Genomic DNA, 16,924 nt, shown 5'->3' with positions numbered 1-16,924 from the left:
TTGGTTTGTGACCAGCAAAAACACATATTCTAAACATCAGTGGACTGCAAGCAACCCTAACTTTTGCTACTGGTCTCAAAGTATTTACACAGAACTTCAGCTTGATTCTATTATATTTTTTTACCTAGAATAAGAAACTAAAACCGACCAACGCAAACCTCCCAATTTGATGACCCTCTGTAAAATATACAAAGTCTCACAACCCACGGAGCAAAACAGCCTCTGCAAGAGAAATTCAAAGCACTTTCTATTGTCCCTTCTCTCACATGTGGCTCCACTTTTGTGAATTTAAGTGGAAGAATTTCCAGAGTGGAATGACTACAGAAAAATCCATGTATCCTGAAGAATTTGGAAATAAAAGGAATATGGATTTTTCTTGGAGATTAATTTATTAGGAAAAACCCTCATACAGACACATAAGTGAAATTCTCCTGGTAGAACTTTAAACCTATGCAATCTCCCTTTTACACAAACATTGATACTTTGTTCAGCAAAGCATCTGCACACAATGAAACACTGCCTTAATAGCTTCACCTTAGAAGGACCAACTGAAACAAGCCTCCTTGATTCCCTAAATTCGCTCATCTGCAGCCCTGTGGCACAGTCAGGACAAGGACATTTTTTGTTTTAGAGCAAGCAGCAATGTTCTTTCTCACATGGATCTTATTTGTTGTGCAGCTGTTCAGGTTTTCCTTACTGGGTTACTAACTAGTTACTTCCAGTAGTTCTTTAGTTCTTCAGATTTTATTGCAGAGATACCACATGTAATAATATGCTTATTGTTCTCTATATTTATACAAGGCATATGGAATTGGAAGTTACAGGAAAGCATCTGTACCTATCTATGTGATCATCATTTCCAGCTGTATTATGGCATTACAGATGTCCCACAGCCATGCAGGTGTGCCAATAAAGATGTCTTGTGCCTTTCCTCCAGGGCACTTGATGCTAACAAACCTAAAAGCCCAAATGCATATCATCCATAAACATCCAGTTGGAAGCATCTAAACAACAAAAAACACCCCTTCTAAGTGATGGATTTAAAGCACCCCTTTAAGTGATGAATTTGATGTTTTCAACCATATGTCAATTACTAAACTGACTGTAGCAGAAAGTATATTGGCCCATGAGACCACACAGCACCTTACACATTTTTGTAATAACTCTATTATGAATAATAATGAATTATAATAGCTTAGCATTTTTTCCAATCTAAAATATATATGACCAACCCAAACAAAAACATAGGACTAAGTGCAAGTAGAGTGGTAGTGATGGGTGCACTACACTCTATGGAACAGTCTAATATATCCAGCTGCTGGGCAAGAGCATGTGGAACAGCCACAGCAAAACAAAACACTATTAAGGCCTGCTTCAGATGAGGAGCTGGAGATCATATCATAATGAGACCATTTCTACAAGTACAAAGTAATTTCGTTTGGTGAGTACGCAGGGGATTCACAGCTAAAACAATTAATGGAGACATTCTCTGCTCTCCCAAGCCCTGCAGTGTGAGGTTTGTCCTTGGCCCCCATGCAATGTGATTGGTGAATGGCAACCCCTCTCCACCTTGGGGTGCCTGTATTGCAGAGAATATTGTAGCTAAAATTTATATTATTTATATAAATATTCTCTGTATCGCTGAGAATATTTATAGTTAAATTTCAGAAAAAAGCTGCCAAGACAGTCAAATCATTTTTTCATGACTAATGTGAAAAAGTAACATTCAGTACATCTATTTCAAATGAAAGCACTTTAAAAGAAGGTTTTGTTCTGTATTTCAAACTTACATAATGGGAGGCATTAGGTGACATATGATCAGCTTTATGCTTACATAACTCATTGTCATCACAGCCCCTTGTCTTTCTGAACTGGACTTGCTCTAGTAACAATAATGGACCAACTCTTCCAGGACACTGGCTTTTATAGCACTGTCTGTAAACTGAGGATTCTGCAATTTTATTATAAAAATATTGATCAATATGTTAATAATTTATGTAGAAATTATATTGTTATGTTTACATATAGTATGATTTAAAAACCTGCTATATTTAAAACTAAATCCTCAAACCCAGAAGTTCTTTGCCTTTTTTTTTTTTTCCATAGGGAATTAAAGGTGCTGTGTTCAAGAATGTGCTACTAGCAATTATTTAAGTACAGCACTCACTTTCTGGAGCGGGGGAGGGGTAAAAAAAAAGAAATCTTCAATGGAATTCACCTGAAAATTTTTATTTGCTATTTCTTCAGTTTTTAATTCGTTTCCCACTGCAAACTCTTCAGCCCTGTTTCTGTGTTGAATGATAAACACTTAACTCAGCAAGGTCACCCCACAGAGTGCTGATACCTGGATACCACCTCCAATATCAGGCCAGGCAATACTCAAACCTATTGGACCACAGTATCATTACCCTAAAAATCAAACGCCCATCCAGGATAAGAGTCTTCCTTCCCCAGCCTGGAGTTCCCCTTGCTGTGTACAGAACCCAACCCCAAAGGATCCATGCAGTGTGTCTGCTGTCATTTGTCCTCATGGAGAGGAGAACAAAAAGGGACTGCCCTGAATGAGGACACAGCAGTGCCACCTTGCAGAAGTGATTCCTCTACCGCGATTCTGACCCTGGAAAAAGAGAGCTGCTGAAGGACAAAACTGCATCAAAACCAAAACTCAATAGCAAATAATTTCTTTTTAAAAAGTCTTCTTTTCAAAAGCTTGTTTTCCCCACTCATCCCAATGCTTCAATGCAGTAAGGCCAGTGAAATGATGCCAACAGGGACAGTATGCCCCATTCAAACAAAGCTGTTTTAGTGGCAGCACTATCCAACATAAACTTTGTGACTTTGTACAACATTCTGCTACAAAATAAACTCAAGCCATTTGCCAGCAATAACCTATATATTGATGTGGTATTAAGGGAAACTTGGAGGCTTCAGCTGGGAGACAAACTGTCAACCAACCACTAATTAGTTTTTATGACGTGACTCATAGTTCAGTAATTTCCCAGAATTTAATCACAGGGCACCCAGAAAGATCAATTAAAGAACAGGCTCAGAATTTGTTAGAGCCCTGTGTGAGACAGGGGAAGGCAATGACCTCAGCAGCTTTGCCACAGAATTTTATGAATTAACAAAGAAAGGATTTAAAAGGTAAGTTTAACTAATCTTGTGTTTCCTTGCAGACCCATTCATTGTTTTTACAAAGGACTAAGTTTTTTAAATGAAGTAAAAATTGAAGGATTGTGTATTGTAGCTACTGTTTATTTTACAGTTTCATTTACATGAAACTATTCTCTTTGTGACTTAAATTACTCCACTATTTTTTTGCTGTGTCTTCTTTTATATCTCCCTCAATAAAAAGAGAAAAAAATCAGAGTAGGTATAAATTTCTTTAGATTCTTGAACAAGAATCATATTACCAGAATGGATAGTAGGAAATTATTCTTCACAAGTACTTCCCTCCCCTAAGAAACCCAAACCCCTTATTAAAATTCTTTTAACAACATTTAGTAACAAGAAAAATGAAATTTTTGGCCACAAAATTCTATGATTTCCTTTGTTCTTTCACTCATTTTCAAGCTTTTTTATTCCTCAAGTTTAACACACTGAATCCTCTGTTATTTCCACTTCTTGCTTTCTACAATCTTTTTTCATAAACTGAATGAAAATAACAATAAAATGCTAAAAATGGTTTTCTCAATTTTTAAATGATTTTGCTTATCAAACTTACCAAATCTGTTTTTTTTATTTGTTAATTTTTTTCTTCTATGCAAATTTATAGATTATATACCAGACAAGTAATGCACAGGTGTGATGAAAATTTCATTCCCTGTCTTTCTGGGTTTTGTTCTGCAAAAAGCTTTTCTTTGCTGAGAGATTTCAGAAGAGGAGATTTAACTTATTTTCTTGGCCAAGTTATGTGAAGCAAGATTATACTGAAATGGTCTGAAAAAGTGAGGATTTCTGAAAATCTACTAAGCCCTGTTATTTAAACAATATTTGAAATAATCTTAAGAAAACCACGAAATGTAGCATGCTGTTTTTTCTTACAATAACAAACAGCTCCAAACTGAGTCATGCATGTTACATACAAAAACAAGATAATAAAAGAAGTTTTATGGGTTTATATTTTCTCTTAAAAAATAGAACATTCAAAGTTGGTATTTTGCACCTAAATGAGTTTTTTGTAACTTCTTCAAAGCAAAATTATTCTATTTAATTGACACTGTCTTTGCACTGACTGTGGTGATGATGATGAAGAACATTTCATGAGGAATGGATGAAAGCTGGGGCATTGGAGAATGGGTTGGGAGGAGTTCTGTATCTATGAAGATGCTGCTACTATTTCATAAGATTCACAAGCCCAGTACCTGACACTGTCACACAACTCAAGAAAACCTTGAGCAGCTCGAGATTCTCAAACTCCCTTGGATGAAGGCAATGAATGTGGGGATGCTTGGAGGGCACCAAATACTGTAGCAGCTCCGTTCTGCAAGAATAATCAAAAATTTAGGGAGCAGGATTTGAAGAAGAGTAGAGATAATAAAAAGTCACTGTTAGCCAAGAGCACTTGGGATACAGGAGAACCAGATTCAGGTCTCTGCACTGAATTAGAACAGGATGTTAACAAATCTGCTGGTGGGGAGGAGGATGTGTTTTAAAGTTCCCTGCTTCATCCGGAGGCAGAACAGAAACATTTGAGTAATGAGAAACTGCACACCTAGCTCTGCATCTGCACCAACAGCTTCATCTTCAAGAGTTCACAGCTCCCTCTAAATCACATTAAGACCAGGGTTTAAATGCTAATTAGGGAGCATGTGCATATTAATTTTCTGCTTCCTTTTCTCCAAGAGTAATGGGAATGCTTTTAAATGCCTTTTGTTTGGTTTCTTATGGGCTTACTTGGTTTCCTAATATATTACAGGGCACTTCCTGCACTGCTTACAGAAGCAAATTTCCCACTGCTAGTGGGAGTCTTCCCTAAATAAGGCCAGCAGATTTGGTCCCAGGGGAGTGAACTGATCTTCAGGCTTAGCTACCCTGAAAATCTAACAGAAAGCAAACCAGATATCATTCGTCTTTTGAATTTGCTACTATATCATATCCTTCTCCAAGGATCATCATCCAAGACAAACAACTAGGAAACGTTTTGCTGCAATAATCCTTTCAATTAAGGCTCCCATTACAGTGAAACAGCTGCTCACTAGAATACATCTTTGTAATGGAACTATTTATTTCCCAGAAAACATTTCTTTAGTTAAGACAGATGCAATAAACCAGAGCCACGGAAGTTGCAGAAATCAAAGCAGTGAGCAAAATATGACCAGCTAAATATCCTTGAACTGAAAAAAGAGTGCTTTCTATGAAGGCACAATTTATGTGTCTGTGTTGACAAAAAAGCCTACTTAATTTAAAGTATGTGAGGCATCTCACTCTCAACATAATGTCAGCAAGCTGCAATTGAAATAGCAGGATAAGCCCTCACACATACTTCATTAGAAAGAAAAAAGAAAACACTCCAAAAACTTTTGTCCTCTGTCTGATCAGTGATGTTTGTGGGGGCCTCTAAAAGCCCTTTGAAATGTCCACATCATAAATATTTGATGGACAACCTCTTGCTTACTGTCAGTTAGGTGCTGCTCTTGGCATGGAAAGACAAATGAATCAGCATCTTGTTCCTGCTTCCTGCTCCACACATACATGGTCCCCCTCCCAGCCCTGAACAGCCCTCTGAACACTATTTATTTATTTCATTAAAAAATCCAATTCACATTACTGTCATTCAAATATAAACAGTAGTGACAAAAGCCATTATAATGAAAAATTTAATCCAAGCTTTGTGAGAGTTTGTAAATGAGCGGTTTTCTTGCTGACAATTCAGCCCCTGTGATTGCAACTCCAGACAGATTGCATGTGTTTCAGACAATGGAGAGAGGGAGAGAGCAGGAGGAGGGGACATTCTTCTTCCACCTACCAGCTGCCAATGATTTGAAAACCTTCCTTGTGCCTCTCTTGGTGACCAGTGCTGCAAAAACCAGGGAAATTAAGAGAAGCACCTTCCAGTCAGATGATGTACAGATGTGCCCTAGAGGCACTAGAACCAGGGAGATCTTAAATGTTTGTTCAAATCTAAATGATTCCATGATAACAGCAGCTCCATATTCCTGTCTTCAGGAATGGGTTTCAAATACAGCATTTATTCTTAGCCCATAAAGGTGTGACAAGTTCCTCAGGCTGAGTGGAGCACCACCTCTACACAAACTACAGAGAGATTTATCTAGATGTGCTTGAAGATGCCAGAGCCTGTATCACTGCAGCACCAAATGATTTCTCAGAACAATCAGAAATACAACAGGTGAACAGTCAAGATTTTGTTACCTAGTTCTCCTTTAACTCTTAAATCCTTGGGGAAAAAAGCAGCTCATAAACAATGTGTCACACCCTCCTAGTTTCTTGTTCAGCCACTTAGCAAGAGTAGTTTTCTGCGCTCATGAAAAGAACAAAGCAGTTGGAGCACATAGATGACAACAAAAAAGACCTTTTAAATCATACAAGCAACAAGTGGGAAGGAAGGTAAATGATTTCAAGAGAAGGAAAGGAAAATATACAAGGATGCAGTATTCTTATAGTGGAGATTGACATGAAAGTACAGTGCTGATCTGCAAAGAATTAACACCAATCTAGATTTCTACTTTAGGCTTCCCAAATTCCTGGGGATGCAGAATCTGGATTTAAATCCATTATAGACACAGGAGCATCCACAGGAAGTCAGACTTAGCTATGAAATCTGATAAAAGAGGCCTAATATCTACCAATTACATGCTCTAAAGGCAGTATTATTTTCTATCATAATAAGCTCCTGTCATATGTACATACTTTTCCATGTGTGAGGATGAAATTCAGAGTAAAAGAAAATAAAATCCATGCTTAGCACTTAACTTGAGGAGCAAATCTCTTGCTGACAAGAACCTATTTGAAATAAGGTCAAATGAGAACGGAAAACACAGAAGAAAAATAAATTATGTATTAATTTTAAAGAAATAGTGTCTACCTCAGTGGACAAATTTCTGGTACTACCAGAGAGTTATTCACAGCAAAAAGCTGGTGCCAAGACACTGCAATGAGAAGTCAAGCTAATGCCATCACCTGCCTTAGTGTCTAATACAGTCCAAGGCTCATTTCTTAATGCTTCTTCAGACATCATCTGGTGTAGTAGATTCAGGATGTGACTCTCTGTAGTGTGACTGCCTTCAAACAAGGCAATAGAACTGGATTGAATGGGAACAGCTGCACTGCTTTTGAAAAACTGCACTGATTGTATTGGAATTCCTCTCACCTACAGGTTAGCCATAATAATAAAAAAACGTACCTAATAGCTTATCGGGGTTTTGTACCCTTCCTGTAAGAAAGCATGACAAAAATTGGTTGTTTAATATACAGGAGTATGAGAGATGAGAATACGGAGGCCCAAAATGTGTTTTATATTCCTCTTACTCTTTCATTTTCCAAACTAAATCATAATCCTCTAAGACTATATACAGTTCTTCTGGCTGTTGAAACAGTCTGAACTCTTGAAAACAGTTCTGATGACCACAGTAACACTCCAAATCTTCCAACATTGTCCATCTCCATAATCAAACCACCAGACAGTTTCAAGTCAGCAACTGTTAACTCAGCCTAATATAAAATAAACCAAATAACCCTCCCCAAACTACTCAAAACATGGACAGAAAACCTTGACAAACATCTGACTCTCACCATTTATATACAGGTTTTCTGGAGACATTGGGCAAGTGATTTCAGTAATGTGGGTTTAGAGGCATCAGCTGGGTTCTTCTACTTCCCATCATCACAGGATATATTCTGGTTCAAAAAAGGATTATATTCCACTTTGTAGTTAGATGGGTCTTTAGGCTCACTCTGTTCATTAGAAGCCTGAAACCTAAAAAAGTCTCTCTGGCCCACCATGCATACACAGTTTCTAAATGGTGTGTCAGCAATCCCATTTAACCCAAAAAGTCCTTCTTCTCCTCAAATCCAAAATTACAATTTCCCTTTGCAGACTGAAAAAGGAGGAAATCTAATTTAAGATATATGAAATGTGTTGTTTTTATCTTACTTGTGGACATTAGCATCAGCTTCTTGGGACTCAAGAATTGACCTTACCAAAGTATTATCTAGGTTGCTTAGCACAACTCCTTTTTATAACAGATATTTTCATTTAATCTCTTTTTTCCAGTAGCCTCAAGATATTTATTTATTCTTCTCTTATGAATATGCTCCAAAATTTGAAAAAAATACAAGTTCACAGGAGATCATATCACAGGAGCACACATGCAAGAGCATTTCCCCTTATTTTCTGTATTTGAGCTAATATTATCATTCTTCAATTTAGGGTATCACACTAAGGTTTAGGAGGGAGATTATGCAGCCTTTAAAACATTAACATTTAAACTCCTTGGGTCTTACTCCTTCCTTACATACAGTAGGTTTTCTTTTTCCAGCCTCTTTCCCAGGTGGTGCTTTAGCCTTTGTGTTTAATACCATTGCCCTGATTCAAAACTGAAGCACACAATCCTGTCTAAAATTTGGGGCATACCCAGATGATATTAATTCCCCCAGATGATATTTAATTCCAACTTCATCCTTACTGCAAGACATGCTTTTAATTATTTTATATTCATATAGATAAACACATTTTTATTCCTTGTTCCAGTTTCCTTGGAAGAGTTTAACTCAGCTTGACTTCTGGCAAATTCTATTTCATCTGACCACTTCTGACCTCTAAGATTATTCCCCTTTTACTCATTCCTTTCAAACTGTGTTTATTCTTAATGTTGTTTGTGGGAGTTGTTAGTCAGCAAGTTAGGTCCTGACTTCACCTCTAAAAGCCACCCATGCTTGAGATGGAAGTTCTAGAAAGACTGTTGCATTTTTTACCAGAAAATGTCACCACATCCAAATGCTTGAGCTCTTCAGTCACTATCTAGTTTCCCTGAACTTATGTTGCACTTCAGGTTAAGAAAACCTTAAAGATTATTTTCTGTTAATTTTGGATCATAAGAATAGTGATGACTAACTCTCTCTGACGTCCGTAGTCCCTCCAAACCCAATTTTAAAATAACACTGACTCTTCACAAGTCAGTAATTGTTTAAGAAGTTGCATGCCCTAGGGAAATATTTGGCTGTATGCTTATTAGGGTCATTCATCCTCTAATTTATAGCAGACCATAACAATTGCATGTTGATTTTCTCCTCTAGTATTATCTGAATCTGGCCAAGATCTTATCAACCTCCTACCTTCTTCCTGAAATGTAATTTTGACTTTTAAATTACTCTAGTGTAGAAGCAGATTGAAAAATATCCCTGCAATTTCTCTCCAATCTACTTGCTCATTGACAGAGCTAAAAAGCTACAGCACTGTAAACATTTTTGATTCCCTTTTAACCCTGTATCACATGGCTTTTGACAGACCTCAATCAAGAGGTCTCAGAATCGTTACAAGGAAACTTTGCTGCCTCAAGGGCTGGTCCATTCCCACTGTGGGGAGAACAGGGTGGGAGAAGATTCCTGGCTTGGATGGAAGGTCATGCTTCCTGCTGGGTGTAATGCACATAAAATTACCAAATTATGCCAATGAACCCAAAAAAGGGGAAATAAAAGACTCATTGAAACAAAAAAATAGAAGCATAACACTTCTCTAATCATTTACATACAAAGCGCACTAAAAAGAACAAAGGCAATTTAACTCGAAAAAATTCATGCTTCAGGACAAAGAAGAGAGAACAAATTTTTGAAGTTTGGCTGTCCTGGCATAGCCAGCACCATCCTCTTTCCATCAAAATCTGTGGCCTGATTAATCAGAATCAGGATTACAGGACTACCCGATGGACATTCAATCCTATTATACATTCTAAGGTGCTGCTGTTTTTATATGATTTTGTAAAACATATTTTCATAAGTTCATTGTTCAACTCAATTTAAGAGCATGACATAACTCATTCCGAGTTTAAAACCCTTTCACGGCCACAGTAAGCCTACATCAGATCCCAAATTTCAGAACGTGAGCACATTCAGGAAAAGTGCTTTTGTCAGTGCTCCACTTCACAGCTAGGTTCCAAAGGACATTTTCTGTGCTTGTCTCATTCAAACTCATGGCAGTACACTTTAGTGGCATTAGATAGGAGGACAGCTAGCTCACAGCAAACTGCCCTAATCTACCATGCTGTTTCTCGATTACATTCCCATTTCTGCACTCTTTCACCTTCCAAAGACAACATTAATAAAAGTTTTATTTTGCACATCCTTCCTGGAAAGGAAGAAAATTTACTAAATTTCAATTATTTCAAAACAGAAGAACAGAAAGGACAGCTAGAAAAGTCACCTTCAGAAGCTTTATAAAGTAAAATTGATATTATTAGGTGTTCCATGTAGCTTAATGAAGGGGGAAAAAAAGCAAGAACATTTTCAAACTTAATGCAAAGAACAAAAATTCCTTATTTACACCACTGAATTACTTCTTTATGTAAAAAATTTGAATTTACCTATATTTTGGGGTAAAAAGGAAACTTGGTCTTAGCTCTTGTTCTTTAGTCACGGCTAGAGTTAAATTAAACAAAGTTAATTGAACTATGGCTTGTTTAGTCTGAAGCTGACTATCACCAGGGCAGGGTGATCAGGGCAGGGCTCAGGATCAACTTGAAGCATTAAAATAACTAAAGAGATCACTTTCAGATCAACTGAAATTGACTTTTTTCTTTCCCTAAAACCAATGCTGTTTAATACATCAACAGAAATATTACTTTAAAATAAATAAAATAATACAAAATCTAATGCAGCTATAAAAGTGCTCATTTCTACAATGAAAACAGTTTGTGATAGTGTCAGCTGTCCTTAAACTAGCTTTTTCTTGTATAATTTAGGATTTCCACTTCTATCCAAAAAACCCTACATCAGTCTAATTCCAAACATCTTATTTCAAAAGCCTCTGAAGAATTTTTGCCCTTTTTACCAAGACACATTTCCCTTCTCTACATTTGAATCTTTCCAAAGACTCATGTCATCAACAGCCACACAAAAGAAAGTCTGAATCAAATAGTTAATTGCAAGTTAAAAAATTTTCTAGTTATTTTCTCCTCCTGACTTCTGTACTCCTGCCCTGGTTCTGCTTTGCTTGCCAGTCCTCAATCAACATATTGCTGAGTTTCTGCCATACCTGGATCCAAAAACATTGCCAGCACTCATATAAAACATAATGAAAATGGGTGACACATTGTCTAATCAGCCAATTACTGGGAACCCCTGCTTACAGCCTAGTCTGTGGAAGCCAAAAAGTGAAACAGCTCAGGCACTGGAATGCTCATCCTTAGAGTAGAATATCCCATTTAGGAACAGCATTACGAGGTAGTGAGAAAGTCACGAGTATTTGTTATCACACACAACTTAAGACAGATACAAGATTCTTGTACCCAACACTGTCAGTCCAATGCTTCTTGTGAGTTCGCTCTTACTTTGTTGAAGGGGGCTCTAATTCATCTCTTAAGAAAACGTTTTGGACCTAAATAGAGAGAAAGCACACAGTACCAATAACAGAAATGTCCACGGGCTCTTAAGATGCAAGAGCATTTGTGAAAGCACTTAATGTAAAGGTATGGCTCCATTTGCACTCTCACATTACTAAAATTTCCAAGAACAGGTTCTTCTTGTTGGATTTGGCCCACTGATTATAAATAACACACTCCACTGTTCACTCCCAAGAGAATACCTTATAATGTTGGGAGTGGAGAAACCTAGCTGAGATGCAGTGTTTTAAGCCAAAGGATGTTTATGTAGCAGCCTGGCATGTCTCCATAAGAAAACAAGTGCCCAATTCAGTAGAAATCTCACTTGTTAATGCTCAGCAGCATTTTCTAACTTATAAAAATGTCTTATAGTTATCTTCATGCTGATGGTTTGGGGAATTACAATGAAACTCAGTGGTTTCAAAGAGTTCTCCCACCCTGTTTAATCAGCATTTCTATTAATGCCTGAAGTTCTTTCTATTGGTCACCTAAGAATAACAGGTAATTAATCATTTTCCAAGAAATGAAGAAATCATCTTTGTGGTTATGCAGGTAAAAAGTGGGTGAAACTCTTCTCCAAATCACATAAACCTAAATCTAGATTGACCATATAGTATCATAAATCTACCAAAGAATAGGTCAGGACTCAAATTGTACTATCCAAAATCATGATGACTTTTTATTGAAATGCATGTTTTAAACATGGTTTAAAACATATGCCTTCTCTTTCCAATTAATTCATACATTTTAATTTATAATGAGATCAGAATATGACTGGATCTATGGTCTGTCAATGTTCAAGGTCCATTCTGGCAGACATGACTGAAAACTCTTTTGAAGAACAAAAATGCAGTGTACAGCTCATCAACACGATCAGAAATAAGTGAACAGCTACAGGTTCTGCCTCTTGCAGGGGTAAACAGGGTTTCAATCACACACCTCAGATGCACAAAATTATCTCTAATTTTGCTGCACTTTCAGATAGTGCAGCCAGGTGGGCAGTTACCCTCTATCTGAAGTAGTCTAACTGCAATGTCCCAACAATAATATACTAATAGTGGGTGATATAATTGTTATGAGACAAAAAGTAATGAGCTCCAACTGCTTGAGCTGAAAACATCTCTTTGGACAGATGCAGCAATAGATTTGTAAGCTTAAGACACACATTCAGTTGAATTTCTGTTTAAAGCAAGCAACAAAAATCATGGAAACAAGTCTTCCCAAAATCAAAATCCGTATTACCAACTTAGCATCTCATTCTGTATGCAGATAATTTAGGAAAACCAAAATGTTTAAAAGCCCCAAATTAGCTACATTATTTGTGTTTTCCATCGTATCCTGTTAACATTGTTGTTATGCAAGTTATTAGAGCTGACTTAAAAGATAAAAAAATTTAAAAATCTTTTCCACAGCTTTGAGACAGAAAAAGACATGTAAGATTGCAAACACCAACATTCCATAATAGCTTACATGACAAACTACTCCAGTGTATGTGCTAGTGTATAGATTAGTATGTTATATTTTTTAAATGTTTCATTCTTTGTTAATAGAGCTTTAAGTATAACATTTGCCATCAACAGGACATGGTTTTAACAGGGCTGATGAGAGAGAGGAATTCTGTTAAACTCTCAAAACTGGTGATTTGGTTTCTTTGGTTTGAGTTTTCCAAGTTATTTTTATGTGCTTGCTGCATGCATAACTTGGGCAGCAGTTCCGTCAGTCTCAACACTCAGGAAATTCTGAAAAACGAAAGCTGAAGCTCTTTGAGAGCCCGTGATTTAATAACATAGAAAGTAGTATTTTCTTCTCTACTAAAAGCCATTCAGCTGTGATTTTTTCAGTGCAAGAGTTTACAATTAAGGGGTTAACCATCTTTTTTTCTCTTTCATAAGTATCACATAAAAATTTTCACTTAAGCTCCTTATTTTGTCCAGAAGTCTTAATACCTTGCAGCATAAATGAGGTCTAAAATTATGCCTCTAATTTAAGATATTTGGACTCACTTGCGGTTTAAATGGTCAATTCTGAGGACTACCATTAGGACCCATCTTCTGTTCAGTAAATATATAGGTTTACCCAGTTCCTACCTTGAACATCTAAATCAGATGACTCAAGTCAGGTGCTTAAAGTTAGTGTGAAACTCAAAAAACCAAGTGCAGATGAGTGTAGAAAGACTGCTAGTAAAACAGATGCATTGTAGAATTGATGAGTGATCATAGGGGCATTTCCCTCACACGAAACTCAAAATAATGTTTGTATAAAGTTTTTTCCCATATTCACTTGGATCAATTCTCTCCTGAAAACCCTTCAGCTCTATTTGCTGATCCAAATTTGTTACTGCAATCCTTCTGTATCTTACAATTCTGTGCAGATTATTGCAAATCACAAACCCTTTAATATCTGCAAAATAAATTCCATTGTTCCATTTCTTTACCATCATTTCAGCCACGCTCAGAATAATTGTTAATTCAGCTCAGCCTCGCTGAATTAACAATTTTTTTAATTATAGCTCATCATTTCATCAATCTTTCCTTTTTTAAACATCATTTTTACTGATCTGAGTGCTGTGCCAAGGTCATTTTTCCAACAGAGATACAAGTTTTGTCATCCTGAGCAGTGAATTAATTCAGAAGCAAACAAATTCTTTTTGCCATTAACATAAGCAGACTCAGCAAAACCTAGTCCATGTGTGAAATTAACTGATTCCCTCCCTCTTTTTTTTAAATTTACATCATGACCAGCTACAGAGTCTTGTTAATCAAAAAATATGAAATTAAATAAAGTAAAGTAAAACCTATCTAAATGTAAACTCATATCACTAACTGGGAAAAAAAAAAAGCTACATAAACCAGGTATTTAGTACAGCTAAATGAGCCATTTCCCCAAGACTGGACCAATGTATATTGTCCTGTGTAATTATTTCTATAAAAAACACCATGTACAAGCCTTTATTAAGGATGAAGACATAACTGCAGTAGACATTAGACACAAAGGAAAAAAATATCACTAATATAAACAATCTCACAATCAAACAAGTTAGAAACTAGGCTGTTGCACAATTTACTGTGCATTTGTCAGCTCCATAGAAATAGGTAACAAATCAGTTACTGATTTTAGAGATAATTTATATAGAAAAATTCCTGCTGAAATCACAGGGCTTCACTACCTATTCAAAGAGGTAAATGTCTCAAAAACCATTCTCATTAGCAACACTTGAAAAATTGGTCAAGTTTTAAGTTACTCCTGTAGACAAGAATATATTTGCAATGAATTTCAGTTTTCTTACAGTTTTCTCTGCCTGTGTTCCATAGGTTAGTTTTGAGATGCTAACAGGTGAAATACCAACCTCTTTTGAAGATTAGGAGACAAATCCTTCAGTTAGAATTGAAACTAATAGATGGAACATAGGCAGACATGCAGACTGTGACTTATATCTTCATGTTTAAGGATTAATATTACTTTATCTTAGTAATTAACCTTTTTAATAAGATTAAATATTTAAGGGGGCAAGAAGGAAAAAAATTACTCATTAATCTTTAAACACCATCTGAATTATTTGAGTGAGTATAATAGTTTTTCTGCAGTGTTTCTAACCTTTTAAGTTTCTGTCATAATTTAAATTAATCTAGACTGATATAATCCATTTCAGAATAATTTCTAATTCTAGATCCTGTAAAACCCTGGTGTAAGCCTGGCGGAGAGAAGCTTCATAAGTTTAGGAACTGTAAAGTGCAAGGTGACAAACTGGGAAAACAGATGAAAGTGCAAGAGACAGGAAAGTTGGTCAGAGATTTTGACTGAAGAGCTGAGTGTGTCAGGAGATGATGAGGAAAGAAGGAATTAGTGGAAGGCTAGAAAGTTTAAAAGAATTTTAAAAACTCAATCAAAACAAACAGAATCTCAGGAAAAAATTATCTGAGTGACAGAAGTATTAGGGGAAAAATACAAGAAAAGTACATAAACATAGATTTGTTTTGGTTTTGGGTTGTTTTTTAGTAAAGTTTAATTTATTTATTTTTTGACTCTGATTTACTGGTGGTTTGGCTGGTTTGGTTTAAGTATTTCCTCTTTCTTTTCCATCTTCTGGACACAAAAAAGAAACCCAAAACAACAACCCTCAACAGTTTCTAGAAAGACAGACCTACAAACACATGCACACAGTTTAGAAATGTGACAGGGAAGGTGGGAAAAGTGGGTATACTCAGAAATAACACATCATACCATGACATTCAGGTGAAGTGCAATGCAATGCAATACACAATACAGACAGGGAAATTATCCAAAGTCCTAAGAAAGCACTTTCCTCTGAGGAGAGATTGCTACCATCAGTGGTGCAAACTAGATTACACACGGGAATTAGTTGTCATCAAATAGCCTTTTTTTATGCCCTAAAAGAAGAGAATTTGTATGTCTCTCCACTCTCACTCTTGGCATCTAGAAAATGGCTCTGTTTATCCTGTCAAACACTTCTCTTGGCACACATAGAAGGGGCAACAAAAGTAAAACACACAAAACCAATAGGGTAATAGCATATTATCTGCAATAAAATATTGGAGTAGCCGTAACCAAATTCCCAAGGAGTCTTTCCCTCTCAATTCATACCTTCAGCACCTTTAAGAGAAACTCTAACTCACAGCTGGACATTTACTGATGTTCCATGCTTACCCTGTCCTTGTAATATTCCCCTACAAAAATGACTGACAGCCTCATCAAGAGTGGGATTTCCCACTTTTTATGCTTGCTTAATTTATTTTTCAGGCCTGTTTTTTCCTGGTTCCTCTGGCTACTGACACGGACAGCATAAGCTGAGCCCACCCAATTGGTATGGATCCCCACCACAAGACAGGAACACCTGTCCTACAAAGACAGGCTGGAAAAGGTGGGATTGCTCAGACTGGAGAAGAGAGGGCTCCAGGGAGAATTCATTGCAGCATTCCTGCACTTAAAAGAAGTCTTAAAAAAGGAGGGATAGGGACTTTTTATGCAGGTAGATAGTGACAGGACAGCAGGCAATGGTTATAAACCAAAAGAGGGCAGGTTTGGATGAGATATTAGGAAGAGATTCTTTACTCAGAAGATGGTGAAACACTGGAACAGGGTGTCCAGAAAAGTTGAATATCCCATTCCTGGAAGTGTTTGAGGCCAGGCTGGATGAGGCCCTGGGCAACTTAATCTAGTGAGTGACATCTCTGCCCAAGGAAGCCGATATCTTTAAGGTCCCTTCCAAACCTAAGCATTCTATGATTCTATACCAATCAAAGCTTGGTAATTTAAAATACATAAACCATTTACAGACCTATAAAGAGCCCCTTTCCTCCCCCCCCATTACGGGGGAATGTAACTACCCCTTTCAGAAAAGCTACATTCTT

General features: G+C 36.8%; 1 protein-coding gene across 1 annotated transcript in view; it reads right to left on the bottom strand.

Annotated features, from left to right (window-relative positions):
* Positions 1–16,924, bottom strand: part of PIEZO2 (piezo type mechanosensitive ion channel component 2) — a 287,457-nt gene that overhangs the window by 220,974 nt on the left and 49,559 nt on the right. The window lies entirely within an intron of this gene.

Source organism: Passer montanus, unplaced genomic scaffold (assembly GCF_014805655.1).
Source record: "Passer montanus isolate IOZ18808 unplaced genomic scaffold, ASM1480565v1 scaffold19, whole genome shotgun sequence".
Lineage (NCBI taxonomy): Eukaryota > Metazoa > Chordata > Aves > Passeriformes > Passeridae > Passer > Passer montanus.
Note: the sequence above shows the minus strand (reverse complement) of the source record. Positions and strands in the feature narration are given on the sequence as shown.